This window comes from Mustela erminea, chromosome 3, assembly GCF_009829155.1.
Source record: "Mustela erminea isolate mMusErm1 chromosome 3, mMusErm1.Pri, whole genome shotgun sequence".
NCBI classification, from domain to species: Eukaryota; Metazoa; Chordata; class Mammalia; order Carnivora; family Mustelidae; genus Mustela; species Mustela erminea.
This window is the reverse complement of record NC_045616.1, coordinates 69,672,850-69,687,418: the sequence shown is the minus strand read 5'-3', so window position 1 is coordinate 69,687,418 and position 14,569 is coordinate 69,672,850. Positions and strand designations below refer to the sequence as shown.

At 41.0% G+C, this 14,569-nt stretch overlaps 1 protein-coding gene across 4 annotated transcripts in view; it reads left to right on the top strand.

Moving 5' to 3' along the window:
• Positions 1 to 14,569, top strand: part of MAST4 (microtubule associated serine/threonine kinase family member 4) — a 552,196-nt gene that overhangs the window by 192,505 nt on the left and 345,122 nt on the right. The window lies entirely within an intron of this gene.

The following is a 14,569-nucleotide window of genomic DNA, read 5'->3' as shown; positions in this document are numbered from 1 at the left end:
CCTTCACCGTTCTTTACTGACGGCATAGCATAGTGGCTATGCAGAGGAGTTAATCCGGCGTGTGGTTGAACTTGAGTGGCAAAGAGAGGGAGAAGGGATGGAATGGGAAGGTTTTTTGGCCAAGTCCCCCCTTTAAAAGGCTTTCCTCTGAAATCAGGAATTAGAGGATGCTGCTGTCCTTATGTAGAACCACTGTGTTTCTGCTCTCTGTGTCCTTCTGAGAGTAACTAGTCGGAGGGAAAACCTTACTGGCTTTCTAGGTGGTGACTTTGTGCATAGAGGAGGGCCGTGCATGCCCAGGATCTGGGTAGAGGCCCAGAGAATCTGCCTGGCAAAGTGGTTCATGTTGGCTTCTTGCTCCTACCACCAGGACTCTCTGATAGTTGGTCGCTCAGTGCTGGAGAGAGATGTCAGCAATGCTCTTACTGCCTTTTGCCTCTGCTTGCAAGGAGTGGTGGGGAGGAGGGCCGATTCCCAGCCTGGCTATGGCAAAAACTGTTGGCGAATTAGTAAAATATAGCATCTTACTCTGCATCTGTATTCTTTTTTTTTTTTTTTTCCTAAATAACGTTTTAGGGTGGGAGTGAAAAATAGCAGCTATATTCTTGGTCTCTGGATCTATTTTTTTGTCTTTTCTTTTTTTTTAAGATTTTATTTATTTATTTGACAGATAGAGATCACAAGTAGGCTGAGAGGCAGGCAGAGAGAGAGGAGGAAGCAGGCTCCCTACTGAGCAGACAGCCCGATGTGGGGCTCGATCCCAGGACCTTGGGATCATGACCGGAGCCGAAGGCAGAGGCTTTAACCCACTGAGCCACCCTGGTGCCCCTGGATATATTTTCAATGTGAGAAATAAGACAGACATGTCCAAACACATTGGAAGTTTAAATGAAAAAATGATCCAGGAAATGTTTAGGAAAGAAAAAAAGAAAGAAAGAAAGAATGAAAGTGTTTGTCCTTCCAGCTCTGCACTCCCCCACCCCCGACTGTCCCACCACCTTTCCTTTTGTTTATTCAAATAATTTGGATGCCTGTCAGATCTAGAGCAAGTTTTGGAGTTATTTCTGAAGCCTTGATAGAACGCAACAGCATAGTCTGGGTAGGTTAACGTCTGTTAATGTATGCATTTTATAATTTAGTCACGTCAAGAAAGTGTTCAGTCTGGTCCGCATCTTGATTTAGTTGTGCCATGGGTGCCCGTGTCACTTTGTCAGGGAGGTAGATGGACACATTAAAAGGCATAAAAAGACCTGTTTCGTTAGTCTCGATTGATGAAGGCATTGCACCTCTTTAAATAATGCTACCTGTCAAATTTTTGGACACTTTTCCAAGAGAGGAGGAAAGATATTAAAAAGATAGCTGCGAATGCAACAGGGACTGACCGAGAACCTGGTGGCTTTAGGAATCGATACCATAATTGCGTACCTATGCTGTAATTTATCAAAGCCCCTCAAAGTATTTTACAAGGGAGTTCAGGAGCGCTCTCATTTTGCAAATGAAGCCGCTGATGGCTGGCTGTAAACTGCTCCTCAGCCACAGTCTCGGTCTGTGTTGGAGTCAGGAGGCAGAGAACAGGAAACAACAAAATAAAAGACCTGTGAAGGCCAGATGGACGGTGGTGCCCTCTGCGTTGGAATGCTGTCCGTCCGTATCATGACAAGAAAGCCGGTGGGTGCCAGGCTGATCTCCAAACCACACCAGACCAGGAAGAATGCCAAGAAATGATCGATAGAAGATGTATTACTGAAAATTAATATTCTGCGGCTGGATTATTCTTATTGATTGAGGGGTTTTGAAACTGGCCATGGATAATTTTGTAAACAAAAGGATTTGTATTTCTGAAGCAGAACGCCAAAATAACAGAGGAAATCCCATCTCTAGCACAAAGCCTTGAAACACGGCTCAGGAAACCCAAAACCAGACTTGTGTAACCTCAGGAGGGTCTCTCCCTCTTCTTGCTTAGAGAGGAGGTTATCCTGCAAAGCCAGACATGGTAAAGCTTCATTTGCTGTGGTCACATCTTTGCCCTGGTAGAACCCGTGTTTAATAGTCAGAGGACACGTTAATGGCCTAATCTATAAAGAGGAAAACCAGAGATGCTTGCGACGCCTGAAGCAGGGTCAGGCGTTTGAAATAGGGGAATGTAAGGCTGAGGCTGGAGAGGGGAATTCTCAGAGTTTGGGAAGAGCCGGTTCTGGTTTGCTCCAAAAGCCTGCTGTCCTGCATTGCCCTTGGAGCGTGGTAATGCTGCATGGTTGCGGGTGAATGTCAGTGGGTTTAGGGAGCTGCTGCCCTTGACCATGCCTGGCTACCTCCCATACTCCCTTCAGTCCCCTTCCTCCTGGTGTTCTCATTGTCTGCCTACATCCCCACCTCTCTTGCATTGAAGTGTATTATTTATAGCAGAGACAAGGTGATGCAGCCTTCCTGGATCTCTCTTCTCAGCTTTCTGAAGGGAAGGGTTTGAGACGATTTCCCACTTGGAAATGGAGTGATTCTGGGGTTCGTCTGAGACTGACCCTCCTCACTGAACCATCTCCTGGAAAATGTTAATGACAGCTCTGTGTTGTTCTAAGAGTTTTTAAAGAAATAGAATTTCCTGATAAAAGTACTCTTGGGAAACCTGAATATACAGTTACTGACCATTTACCACCTTCTGGTGGGGAGCTTTTTACCTAAAGCATTTTCTCTGAAGTCAAAAATTCCATTGTAGTTTCACAGATACTTAGAGCAAAAGAAAGCACAGATAAATGTTTGTAATTGAGGAGAGGTGAAGAGTATAAGTGTATTTGTTGCATTCTTTTACATTTTCTGTAGGATTGAAAAAATTAAACATCAGGGTATAAATGGAGGGTAAAAATGGGCAGGTGTCTTTTCCTTTAAGGAAACTAAAACAAATTGCAGGAAGTGATTTATTAAATGACTTTCCCAAGGGCAATCAAGAGCTAAGTGTCAGAACCTAGAATGGATTCCAGTTGCTCAGTTGCCATTCTTGGGCTTTTTATTCTTCAGCCATACTTCTTCCCTAAAAGAAAAACAGAGGAAGGAGTTGCCTCCGGGTACTGCTTCTGAACAAAATGTCTGAGACTGGCCACATTGCTGTGTATTTCCGCTTACAAACGATCTGAATGAGCAAAGCAGGGGATAGGTACCTGACTTATAAAACTGCTGGTTGACTGGCATCTTGTAGATCTTTCACCCACTGAGAAGAAGTGGGTAGTTCTAGTTCTGAAACCAGAATTTCCATTTCCGACCGCTTGAACCAGAAAGAGGAGTCCATGGCAAACAGTAGCTAGTAGTGAAGGACGGAGGGGTAGATACAAATCTCATAGGCATAGTGCACTCTTCCATTGTAACCAGAAGGGAATGTTTCCTTGGAGGGCTTTGGGATCAGAAGAGTATAGAAGGTTTAATTCTCTTGGAGATTTAGGAGAGCGGTGTTGAACGCTTTGTGGATTCTGCCTGATCCAGGTCTCTGGGGGTCAAGGGGGGAGATGGGTTTCCATGGGCAGCTTTGCAGGAATAGACAGTGGTGCTTGCCTGGTACTTTTCCTCATCTCCTCTCTCTCGCCGCTTCTGGAATCTCAGGGAAGGAGGGTCTCCAGATAATTTTCAGAGTTTTAGGACATTAACTAGCCTAGTAACAAACTATGAAATCAGAGTAACTGTCTCTGATGAGTGCATACCTCACTGAGGTTACAACATACTTAGAAAGCTGAGAATCTGTTACTTTTTGTAGTCAGTGTGGGGTGAATTCCTTATAGATCATCAGCTTTTTGGCGAGGCGATCACTTTCACCCAGGTCTTAAGCAAGCATCGTCCTTGCTTGTTTGGATGATAACCTTGAATGCTTTCATGACCCTTGGTTGCCTCCCTTGTGCTTCATCAAGTATGATGAGTAGCCATAGGTGTGTAGAAGAGGCCAGTCCTCCCATAAGTACCATTTACAACATTACCACCTAGAGTACTGTTGATGGGGCAAACTCAGTTTCTCATTAGATTGCCCTCTAAAAATAGTTTCTCGGATCTTCGTCTCCATTAACAGAGAGAATCTAAAGTTTTAAAAGTCCAAAGAAACAAAGTAAAGAGCACTGATGTAAATGATATTTTGTCCAGTAGGTGGCACACCAGCAAATCTCATTTGCAACTGGTAGAAGCAAGTAGGTTGAGGACTTTCAAAAGTTGCATCCATAATGCATGTGAAGGAAAGATATATCCTACATGCAAGGTGGTTCACTAAGTCAAGTGGAAAAAAACAATTGGCTGACTTAAAACTAATCTTCTAGTTGTTAGGAAACTGTCAGGAAGAACTTTATAAAAGCTAATATCTGGTTGAAATAAAAATGCTTTATCATGTCACATGGAGATTTTTTTTCCAACAACACTTGGGCTGCATATCACTGCTGCAAGTTAGAGAATATGTAATCTCGGTAGTATTTTGAGTTTTAGAGAATAATATATGGTAGATGTTTTGGTATCTTTTATATATATATATATATATATATATATATATATATATATATTTTCTTTTTTTTTTTTTTTTTTTTTTTCTAGAAACATTTCTAGAAATGTGCTTCATTAGCTAGGGCAGTGCCTTCCAGTAACTTTAAAAAAAAAGGGGATTTTAATGGAACATGGTGCATGTAACTTCTTGAAGAAATCGACGTCATGCTGCTGGGATACATTATTAGAAACTCCATTGCATGTGCAATTAAATACTACAGCTAAATGAGTAACTCCGTGCTAAATCTATTAGTTACGGTTTTTATACTCGAAGATGGTGAAAGATGCATTCTTCAGAAGCATGTAAAGGAAGTGACATTCTCAGTTCTTAAATACAAGTATCCCCTCTAAAAACTGAGTAGTGAAATAGGTGACATGTTTCCAAAACCTGTATTTCAGAAGACAAGGATTAAGAGAAAATCCTCCTTTCCTGTACAGTATTCTTATTATTTATTTTCCCTAAAGAAATCTGTATTTTTCACTGACGGCTTAGAGTAAGGAATCTCCGTGTACTATTTTACAAAATGAAATCAGATCTGGTCTAATAACATTTGTCAGTAGGTAAAACATTCAGGATATATACTGGCTATTATAGCTAGTTTTCTTCAGTGGACAGTTAAAGAATACAATGAACGAGCTTTTCACAGATGTCCTTTTCTCCTGTCTCAGAGGAGAGTGGCGATAGGCATTCAGAGTTGTCAGGCGAGCTATGAAATCTTCACCGGAGAAACCTCAAAAGGAAAAGCTGAAGGATCCTGTTTGCTTTTAATAATTGAGTCATGTAATGTGTTTAGTAAGGCCAAGACCGAAAGGACTTACCAATTCACTGAACTTCAATTTTAGAGGAATATTGTGCAAAAAGTGCCTTGTCTTTCATTGAAAATGCTTGTCTTTGCTGAAAAGAGATGAAACTCCTTTTCTTTTATAACCACAGGAATTCATCCTTCCCTTCCCTTACTGTTTTCTATCACTGGGTCCCCTGGCCCCTTTCTCAAGTTTGGTAATCAGCATGGGGAAGATGACAGGAATTCTGTAGTAAGAAGGTCGCGCTGACTTCTGGGCTGAGTACCCTGTGCCCTTCCGAACAGGGCTGTCAAAACTCTGCACAGTGGAATCACCTGAGGAGCTTCAGAAACCGCTGATGCCTGGGGCCCACCCTGGGGGTTTATGATTTAGGAGATTGGGTGTGGCATTATATTTTGAAATTTATAAAAGTTCGTGCAGGTGTACCTGGTTGGCTCGGTCAGTTAAACTTTCAGCTCAGGTCGTGATCTCAGGGTTGTGAGGCTGAGCCCTGTGTGGGGCTCCCTGCTCAGCACAGAGTCCACTGGTGATTCTTTTCCTCTCCCTCTGCCCTGCCCACTATTCTCTCATTTCTCAAACACATAAACAAACAAATAAGCAAAATCTGAAAAAAAAACCTTCAGTGATTCTAATGAGTGCATAAATTTGGAAACCTCCCTTATTCGCCACCTACCCTTTGAGTTCATCCTTCCTTGGTACTTGTGTCTTGGGATCCCTGACTGCATTCTGGAAGGACTGAGTCTGTCTTTCCTGTTCTCAGCATTCATCATAATGCCTGGCTCATTGTAGATGTTTAGCAATTGGCCTTTGAATCAAGGGGATAAAAAATGTGTATAGTAATGCAAGGTGTAAACAAATTGATTCACACACTTCTGACTCAGGGCACTTTTATTGCCCAGGTAGATATTTCTCCCTTACTTGAAGAGCACAGATGTCCTTTTTTTTTTTTTTTTTTCTTAAAGCAATGATAAATATATAAAATTACAGAGGACTAGGTTCTGTTGTGTGGTATTAGCTAGAGTCACAAAGGCCAGCTTTAGATAAGAGGACAAAGAAGGGCTAAGCCTGTATTCAATAAGGCTCAAGGAAATGAGTGTCAGGAGTTGTCAATTTCTAACAGAATAATTCCCTATGGTCTTACTGACAGAATATTAATTTATCTAATTGATGATAATCTGGTCAATTTATTGTAGCATTAAAAATGCAAATTAGTTACCGTACCAAAATATTCACTGATGTGCCTGAGACTTTTTAAATTTCATTTTATTAGGTGATAATGGGAGGCATAATTGTTAATGTTTGATTCTGGAAAAATACAATTAGTTTCTGTGAAACACATTGTGCATTAATGATATCATTAAGATTAATGAATATAAATGAAAGAGCGGTGGATTTCAAACAGCACGTAGTGACTTTTTATCAGTCTGTAAAACTTGAGATCTTGATTTTTAAGGATAACGTGCTAGAGCTGCATTCTTACATAGACTCAGAAGAAACTAAGTCCAAGAAATCAGCAATCAGCAAGATCAAAGTTTTCGAACACTTATTGTCCTTTTTTTAGAGAATATTAATTTTTGTTAAAGCCATTTCTTGGTCTTACTTAGAGAACTACTTTGAAAACAGTTTTAATAGCTGTTTCCAGGTCCTTTATGTATAAAAGTGATGAATAGTTTGGTGTTTAAAAAAAAAAAAAGAGCAATGTATCACCGTTCATTAACATTAGGTAAGACTATTAGATAGGACTTGGGGCGCATCTGCCTTGGGCTCAGGTCATGATCCCAGGGTCCTAGGATCGAGCCCCACATTGAGCTCCCTGCTGAGTGGGCAGCCTGCTTCTCCCTCTGCCACTGCTTGCCATTCCCCTTGCTTGTACTCTCTCAATCTCTCTCTTTCTCTGAGTCAAATAAATAAATAAAATCTTTAAAAAAATTATATAGGACTTTATGGTGGCTTTGCATATTATAAATGTTGTATAACAGAAATTAGTTATATTTATAATTTTGAAATATTAAGAAAGCTAGACAAGTGTGTTGTTTTGTTTTGTTTTGTTTTTACAAGTGTTTATTTTTCTTGAGCTAAAAGAAGGAGAAAGGAGAAACAGGCTGTTCTTCAAGGTCTTTGGATAGAGTCATGGACTAAATGTGTGACATAATCCCAAGAATCACATGGTATTTTGAATGTTAATACATGACTATATGTTCTTGGAGAATAGAGGGACACTTAACCATTAAAAACAAAAACAGTTTATCTGTGACTTGTGCAGTTGAAATACTGTTTTCAACTTTGTTTTGCTGAACTAGATAGACATTACTACTGGGTAATGGGGACAGTGCTTAATGTGACTTGTCCCTAAAGAATTTATCCTTGGTCTGACATTCATTTAGTGCTTCTGTTTTTCCCTCTGTATGCATATCAATGCATGGGTATGCACACATGAGTTTATTTGTTTGTGCATCTATCTGAAGGTTTGGCAGGGGAGCCCTTGCGCTTCAATTCCTGTTAAAATGTTGGTGGGGTGGGCAGTGAAGACAGATGAGAAAAGGGGGAAGAATTTGGGGACATGGCTGATGTCTGGGCCCTCGTCCCTGACCCAGAAGCCTGAATTCTTTTGTTTGCTCTGATTTTTGTTTTGTTTGTTTTTCAACTGTTTTCATGACCTTGGACTCTATTTTTAACCTCACTGCCTTACTTCACTTGTTGGTAAATTGGACCAGTCTCTTGCCTTGCTACTTTACAAGAAACTGATGAGGATTAATGAGCTAGACTCTGGAGCACATTTTGTGTTTCTCTGAAGAGCACATTTAAGGGAAGCTAGAAGACAGAGTTCAAACTCTGTAGAGAAACAGTGTTCTGTCTCGTTGCCGTGTTACATGGCTGAGTCCCAAGGAGTTCTACTTGGCATTATCCAAAAAGGAGTGCTAGCAGCAGCCCCATGTCTGTTCACTTCCAAATTGAATGACATGTTAGTGCAGAGTGATGGAAAGAAAGGCCCGCTCTACATGGGTATCACTGGAGTCAGAAACAGGTTTCAAGGGCAGTGTCTGACTTACGTCTGCCTACCTGAAAGATGCTGAGTTGTTTTTTAAAAATCCCTTTTGTATGTACCTCTTAGACTTACTTAGCTCCTAAGTATTTATAAAAGAGTCACCAAAATTGTTTGGCTCTGGGGGCCTAATGCCAGCAAGATCTAAAAGAGGTTCCCAGTCAGAACCTCGGAATTAATGAACACTGGCATCTCAAGGTAGAGTAAGGCTCTAGACATGATTTTATAGGGCTTAAAACAATTCCCTTGCATGCAGCTCTTCCCATCTGTATTGTAAGCATGTCGGGATAAACATACCTAAGTACGAAGAGTGATTGACTACCGAAGGTATGCAATCCTACCCTCATTTTATTTAGCGTGCTATTTTAGGACTGTCTCTTTTTTTCAGACGCTCCTAAAATACTTAGTTGATACCAGGAGTGTTCCTACTTCCATATGTACCTATTGACTTACTCATTTCTAAAGTTCGTGCAGTTGGTAGGTATCCTGTAGCCGCAGGACTGCCAAAGTTACTTCACTCATCTACTCTGATCTTGATAGATCTATTAATATGGAATATAGGAGTTCACTAACTGCTAGCTCACGATCCCAGTGTTAGCTGTGTATCATTTAGAGATGAAGGGACATAATTGAAAAAAAATATTGGAGCTATTTCCGATTGTCAGATCTTCATAAATGCTCTCGTATGAAAAAAATGAAGTTGTATTACCCAGTTTTATTAGAAATGCTATATTTTGTTGGATCCGCGTGTTCGCAAACTAGAGAATATTTTCCCTGCCGTGATTGATGTTAGAACATTTATGGGGATAGTCTGCTATATTTCATATGTATATGAGGATGTCATTGTTAAAACGTTCAAAAGAAAATTATGTATGTGATTTATATTTTATTATTTCCTCCTAGGATGTAATTTTTTCAATACCATGATTCCTGTCATATTGTCAGTAGTGATTTGATGGGTAATATGCCAGAAATAATTAGATAAAAAAAGGTGATGCAAACGTCAAGACAATATAGCTTTCTTGTGAAAAGCCTGAAGCGAAATCATGCATGTTACATGGTAAAAATCGCCAGTCGCATACATTTAAAGAGTCTTCAGGATTACAGGCGGGATGGAAAATGGAGCTAAATGCAGGACGCGTGGGATGCAGCATATTTCGTAGACATATGCTTGCTAGTGACCCCCACCTGCAATTTCTGCTAAATGAAACACGTGTTTGAGAAAATGCTACTCCTTGGACAAATTCAGACTGCGGTGTCTCGTATGTGGGAAGGTGTTAGATCCCTCCCTTTTCCTTTGAATCGGAAAAATTCCATCTTTCTCTGGAAGGCAGGCAGCCTGTCTTTTGTTTTAGTCCTCTTCCCGACAGGTTTGAGCACTTTTCTTTGGGGAGAAAGAGACATGCAGTATGAACTCTTTCTTTACCTTTGTTGACCTTAGAGATTAGAACGTTCCTTTAAAATTTCAAATGACTATTTTAAAATACAGGACAAGGTAATTGATGGTTTCAGTGTTGCCTCCTGTGTATAAGATCTCCTGGAACTTTTCAATAGAATAGAACCTGTCTCCAAGTGTCTTTTTACTTTAGAGCATTGATGACACAGGTGATAAACATTGGGTTCACTTGTATGTTACTTTAACGAATAACGGATATTTCTAAAGATGAGGCAGTAATACCTTTGACAATAATATTGTCCTATTACAGTATTAATATTAGGCTGGAATGAAGATGAATGCCAACTAGAGCCAAGTATGTAACCTTTCTTCAGAGTTAGAGTGCAGACCTTGGTGTGTGTTTCCTCCCCCACACTTCAGCCCACCCCTGGTGTCAGCATGCTCACTGCTTTGTCACTTGGAGGATGGGGATGAGAAACAACTACTGGGAAACTGAGCTCTGTCTTCTGCCTCTCCTGTGTTCCTGGGCAGGCAAAGGAGCCTTGTAGTCAGAAAGTGGCTGAGAAGTACCTGATGTAGGTACTCTGCAGGCTGATGTGGCCTGCAAGATAATGGAAGAGGAAGGAGATTGTGGAGACATGGCTCTGGGGCCAGAAGGGAGGGACCAGGTGTCCGGAGTGGACCGCTCTCACCTGAAGGGCAGCGGTATCAGTTTCCCAGACAGTGGCCTCCTCCTCTTCCCCAGCTTCCTGGCGAAGTCTGTAGTCATGTCTTCATTTTCTGTCACAGAAACTGAAGCCCAGGGAAGTTGAGGGACTTGCCCCAAGTTACTGGGTTCTTCTTTGGCACAGTCTGGACAGGGACAGGTCTCTGTACTAGGGGCTTTCTCCTACAGACTCTGGGGAGTTATGACTTCCAGAAAATGAGGGAGAAGACTCAGTGCTGTTGAGAACAGGGCAAGCAGCCTCTCCCTGAGTCATTTCACCTGAAAGGCTAGAGTCATTTAAGGAGCGCCTTCAGTGGTAGATTCCATAGAAGATGAGATCGGGAAATGAGGAGCTGCCAAAAAGCCCCGCAGGTCAATGGGGATGTGTAGCATGTCTGGCACAACAAAGGGTACCTTTGGTTTTATGGAATTTACATGTTGATTAAAAAAAAAAAAAAAAAGACACTTTATTTGGAATTGAATTGTTTCAGAGCAGCCAGAAAGGTGAGGTTGTTGACACTCAGAGGGAGTCCCTGGAGGCCCAGAGACAGCTAAGAAGAAAGTAGAAACTCTCCTCCCTCACTTGTCTCTGGCTCCCTTCTGCCTTCTGTGTCCCAGGGTGGGAATATGGGGGGAGGGGCTCTCTAGCTTCTGTCCTGAAGCTGTGGAGACCCTGCTTCTTTGCTTTTCGGAGACATGTGGCCCATGGAATCTGGAATTCTTTATGCTCTCTCTGGTGTGTTTTGACCACTGACAACTTAGAATGTGGTAATTTTTCCGTAGGAACTTAAAAATACCTGACACCTTTCATGTGTTCCTTTCATCTGGAAAGCTCTTTTTTTCCCTTGGTTTAAACCCTAACAGGCAATAGGGTGGTTAGCAACCAAAATTGGAAGAGTCAGCTTTTTGGTTCTTTCTGCCTTTCCTTGAGTGTGTGACCTTAGGAAGTTGCTTGATTTCTTTGAGGGTCAGTTTCCTCCTCTGTAAAATGGGGATTAAATCTTAATTCATAGAGTTTGTGTGAGGATTAAATGAGATAAACTTTATGAAGTACTTAGAACAGGGCTTGGCACACCCTGTATGGTCAATAAATGCTGGCAGTTATTATTTAGAAGTAAAACATGGAGAAAAATACAGTGCAAAAAATTGAGGAGTTTCAATGTAAATACAGAAATTTACTTTTTAACAAATCTCACGGTAACCTTGGTCATTGGCATCTGAGGTTCTCTTTACCACTTACCTTGCAGTATGATTATATTCCCAGTAATGGATACTTACATGCATTCTCCAGAATGGTCTGTTTCTCCTTTAAATTTTTATGATCTTTTTATTTCCTTTTCTTAAGTACAACACATTCATTGGCTGTTGGCATTGAGCTTCTGAGTGGGAAAAGTAATCAAATGGTGAATGGAAGATTTGTCCCTTGGCCACAAAAGACTTACCTGGTCAGTGAACATAAATAAAAGACATTTATGAATCCTTGGTCTATTGTTTGAAAGTAACAGAAAAGGTAGAGTGGTAAATGCATTTTGTGGCTGTTTGTCTACTTTGCTTGATTTGAAATAGTGATTGCTGCCACACGTGTGTAAGAATATGCACAATGGGGCGGTCCTACCACGGATGGTGGTGATGGTCTAGAGATCACATTCAGAGTATCCTGACAATTCTTACTGGTGGGATGAGGGACGGGTAACAGCAGCGTTCTTCTGATTCTTCTCCCTGTGCCTGATGGGGAGGGAGAAACCTTCTCCTCTGCCAGGAAACCATTCTCACAGTCCCCTCTGATCTGGGCTTCCTTGGCTTGTAGGTGGGTGGTCCAGGAGCCAAGACTGAGAGCTGCTGGTAGGGAGTGGATTAGGTCAGTGGGTGGCGGTGGGCAGGGTTAAGTCTGGAAACTTGCCGAATCTTTGTTTGTGTTTTTAAAAAACAAAACAAAACAACACTCCTCAAAGCTTTCCCCACGGCAGCTCCTCAGTGACCATTCAGTTGATGAAGAGTGGGTGTATAATCAGAACGAATGCTTACTTTAGGGTAACCTAAAGTTATCGTCACTGGTGGAACCAGTGAAGAGAGGTTAACTTCTTTTTAAATTTGTGAAAAATACCTGACCAGGTAAATCAGATGGCAAACCTGTATCTTTATACCAAACATAACTGCAGACAGTAATTACAAAATGTCAGTTTTCCCCTTTGTTGAAAATGTGTGTAACCACATGCTTCCTCCTGTCCACCCCCACCCACATTTTTCTCAGGATTTAGAATTGTTTTTGTTTCTGTGAATCATTTATTGTAATAACAATTAATATTTAAATTTTACCCATATTATAGCATCCGTGGATTTTGAGTGTTCTTTGAAGTAAATTTCACCTGTGATAGAGTATGCATGGGGTGTATCCTTACAAATACTTTTAAAAAAAATCAACTACGATGGAGCCCCCAGGTTTAGATAACAATTGATGATAAAGCCTAAGAAATTTTATTTGAAGACATATGTAATGCATTAAACATTGAAGTTGGTATTTTTTTTAATTGAATCATGATATTGTGAACATATTCACGAAGGCATAAAATTGCTGGAAAAATGAGTTTATTAATGGAAATTAAGCTAGATCGTAATTATTACCTGTGAATAGTGTCACCATTTGAAGTTTTTATTGCATTTTAACACATGGCTTATCTTGATGAGAAAATATGTAGCAAAGGGTAAATGTAGCAATTTTCCTTTTACTATTCCCTCTGCTAAGTCATTATTGCTTGATGTTATTTTTCAGCAGCCTTTCATTTTTGTCCCACATGTTTTTGCCTCTGGCTGGTTTTATTTCTTTAAAACGTATGTATCACTTCTCAAAGTGATACATTTTGACAGGTAATCGATATTTTTTCATACGAGATTTGATGCTGCAGTGGTCATAATCTTCATCTTAGACTTAGTTAATGGTTGAATACTAAACTAGATTTTTATCTCAAAATACTCTTTTGTTAAGAAGGATACTTTGTTTCCCCCCCCACCCCCGCCCCTCCTCCTTTAACCAAATTCCTTTTTATCACTCCCACCCACCAAACCTCTCTAGCTGCCACAGAGCCTGGGACGCATAGAGTCCACTTACCTGAGATACACATCTTTTTGACTGTTTGACAGTGTGTCCTCGAAATGTCTTGAGAAAGCATTTCCAGCTAGCTTACCCAATTGGTCACAGAAAAGGTACTTCTGGACACTACCTTTTTTTTTTTTCCTTCCTCCTGGCAACCTGTGATCTTTATTTAAAGGGGAAAAATCTTTTCCCTTCCTTCTCTGTATTGAAAACTTGGTACCCTCCACTAGACCCCACTTTTTCTAGACAGACCAGCATAACGAGGATCCCAGTAGTCAGAGCACAAGCATATGTAAGGACACCAGGCTTGGCTTTTGATTTTGGAAGTTCAGCTTCTTAGGTCATGATTTTTTTTTTTTCTTTGCCTAAAACCAGCTAGGGCTTCCTTATGCCTCTGTGTACAGATGACAGTGATAGTCTGAGCTGGTAAATGTATTCTCACCTGCTGCCAAGGCACTTTGTCTAAGATGGGTCTTCAGATTTCAGGCAACCGTTCATGCCCCCTCTCTCAGGAGGGTGACTTGAGGGAGAAAGGTCAACAGCTGTCATAGCTTTTGTTTTCATTGAAGGAAAAGGTCTCCCTTTTGTGGGAAAAGATAAAAGTACAGGTGGGCCTGTCAAGAATGGGTATCTCTTTCCACCAGCTTTCCATATCCCCCACAGATAGCAAGCTGACCTTACTCTCCTGGCTCTGAACCTTTTTCTTTAGGCTGTTCCCCTTTTGTTTTTGTTTATGTTGTGTCCTTCCATGTAAGCAAATACATACAGGGTTTTTTTGCTGTTGTTTTGGTTTTTTTTTTTTAAGATTTTATTTATTTATTTGACAGACGGAGATCGCAAGCAGGCAGAGAGAGGCAGGCAGAGAGGAAGGGAAGGAGGCTTCCCGCTGAGCAGAGAGCCTGACGCAGGGCTCAATCCCAGGACCCTGGGATCATGACCTGCGCCGAAGGCAGAGGCTTTAACCCACTGCACCACCCAGGCGCCCCACACATACAGTTTAAAAAAAATTTTTTTTTTTAAAGAATT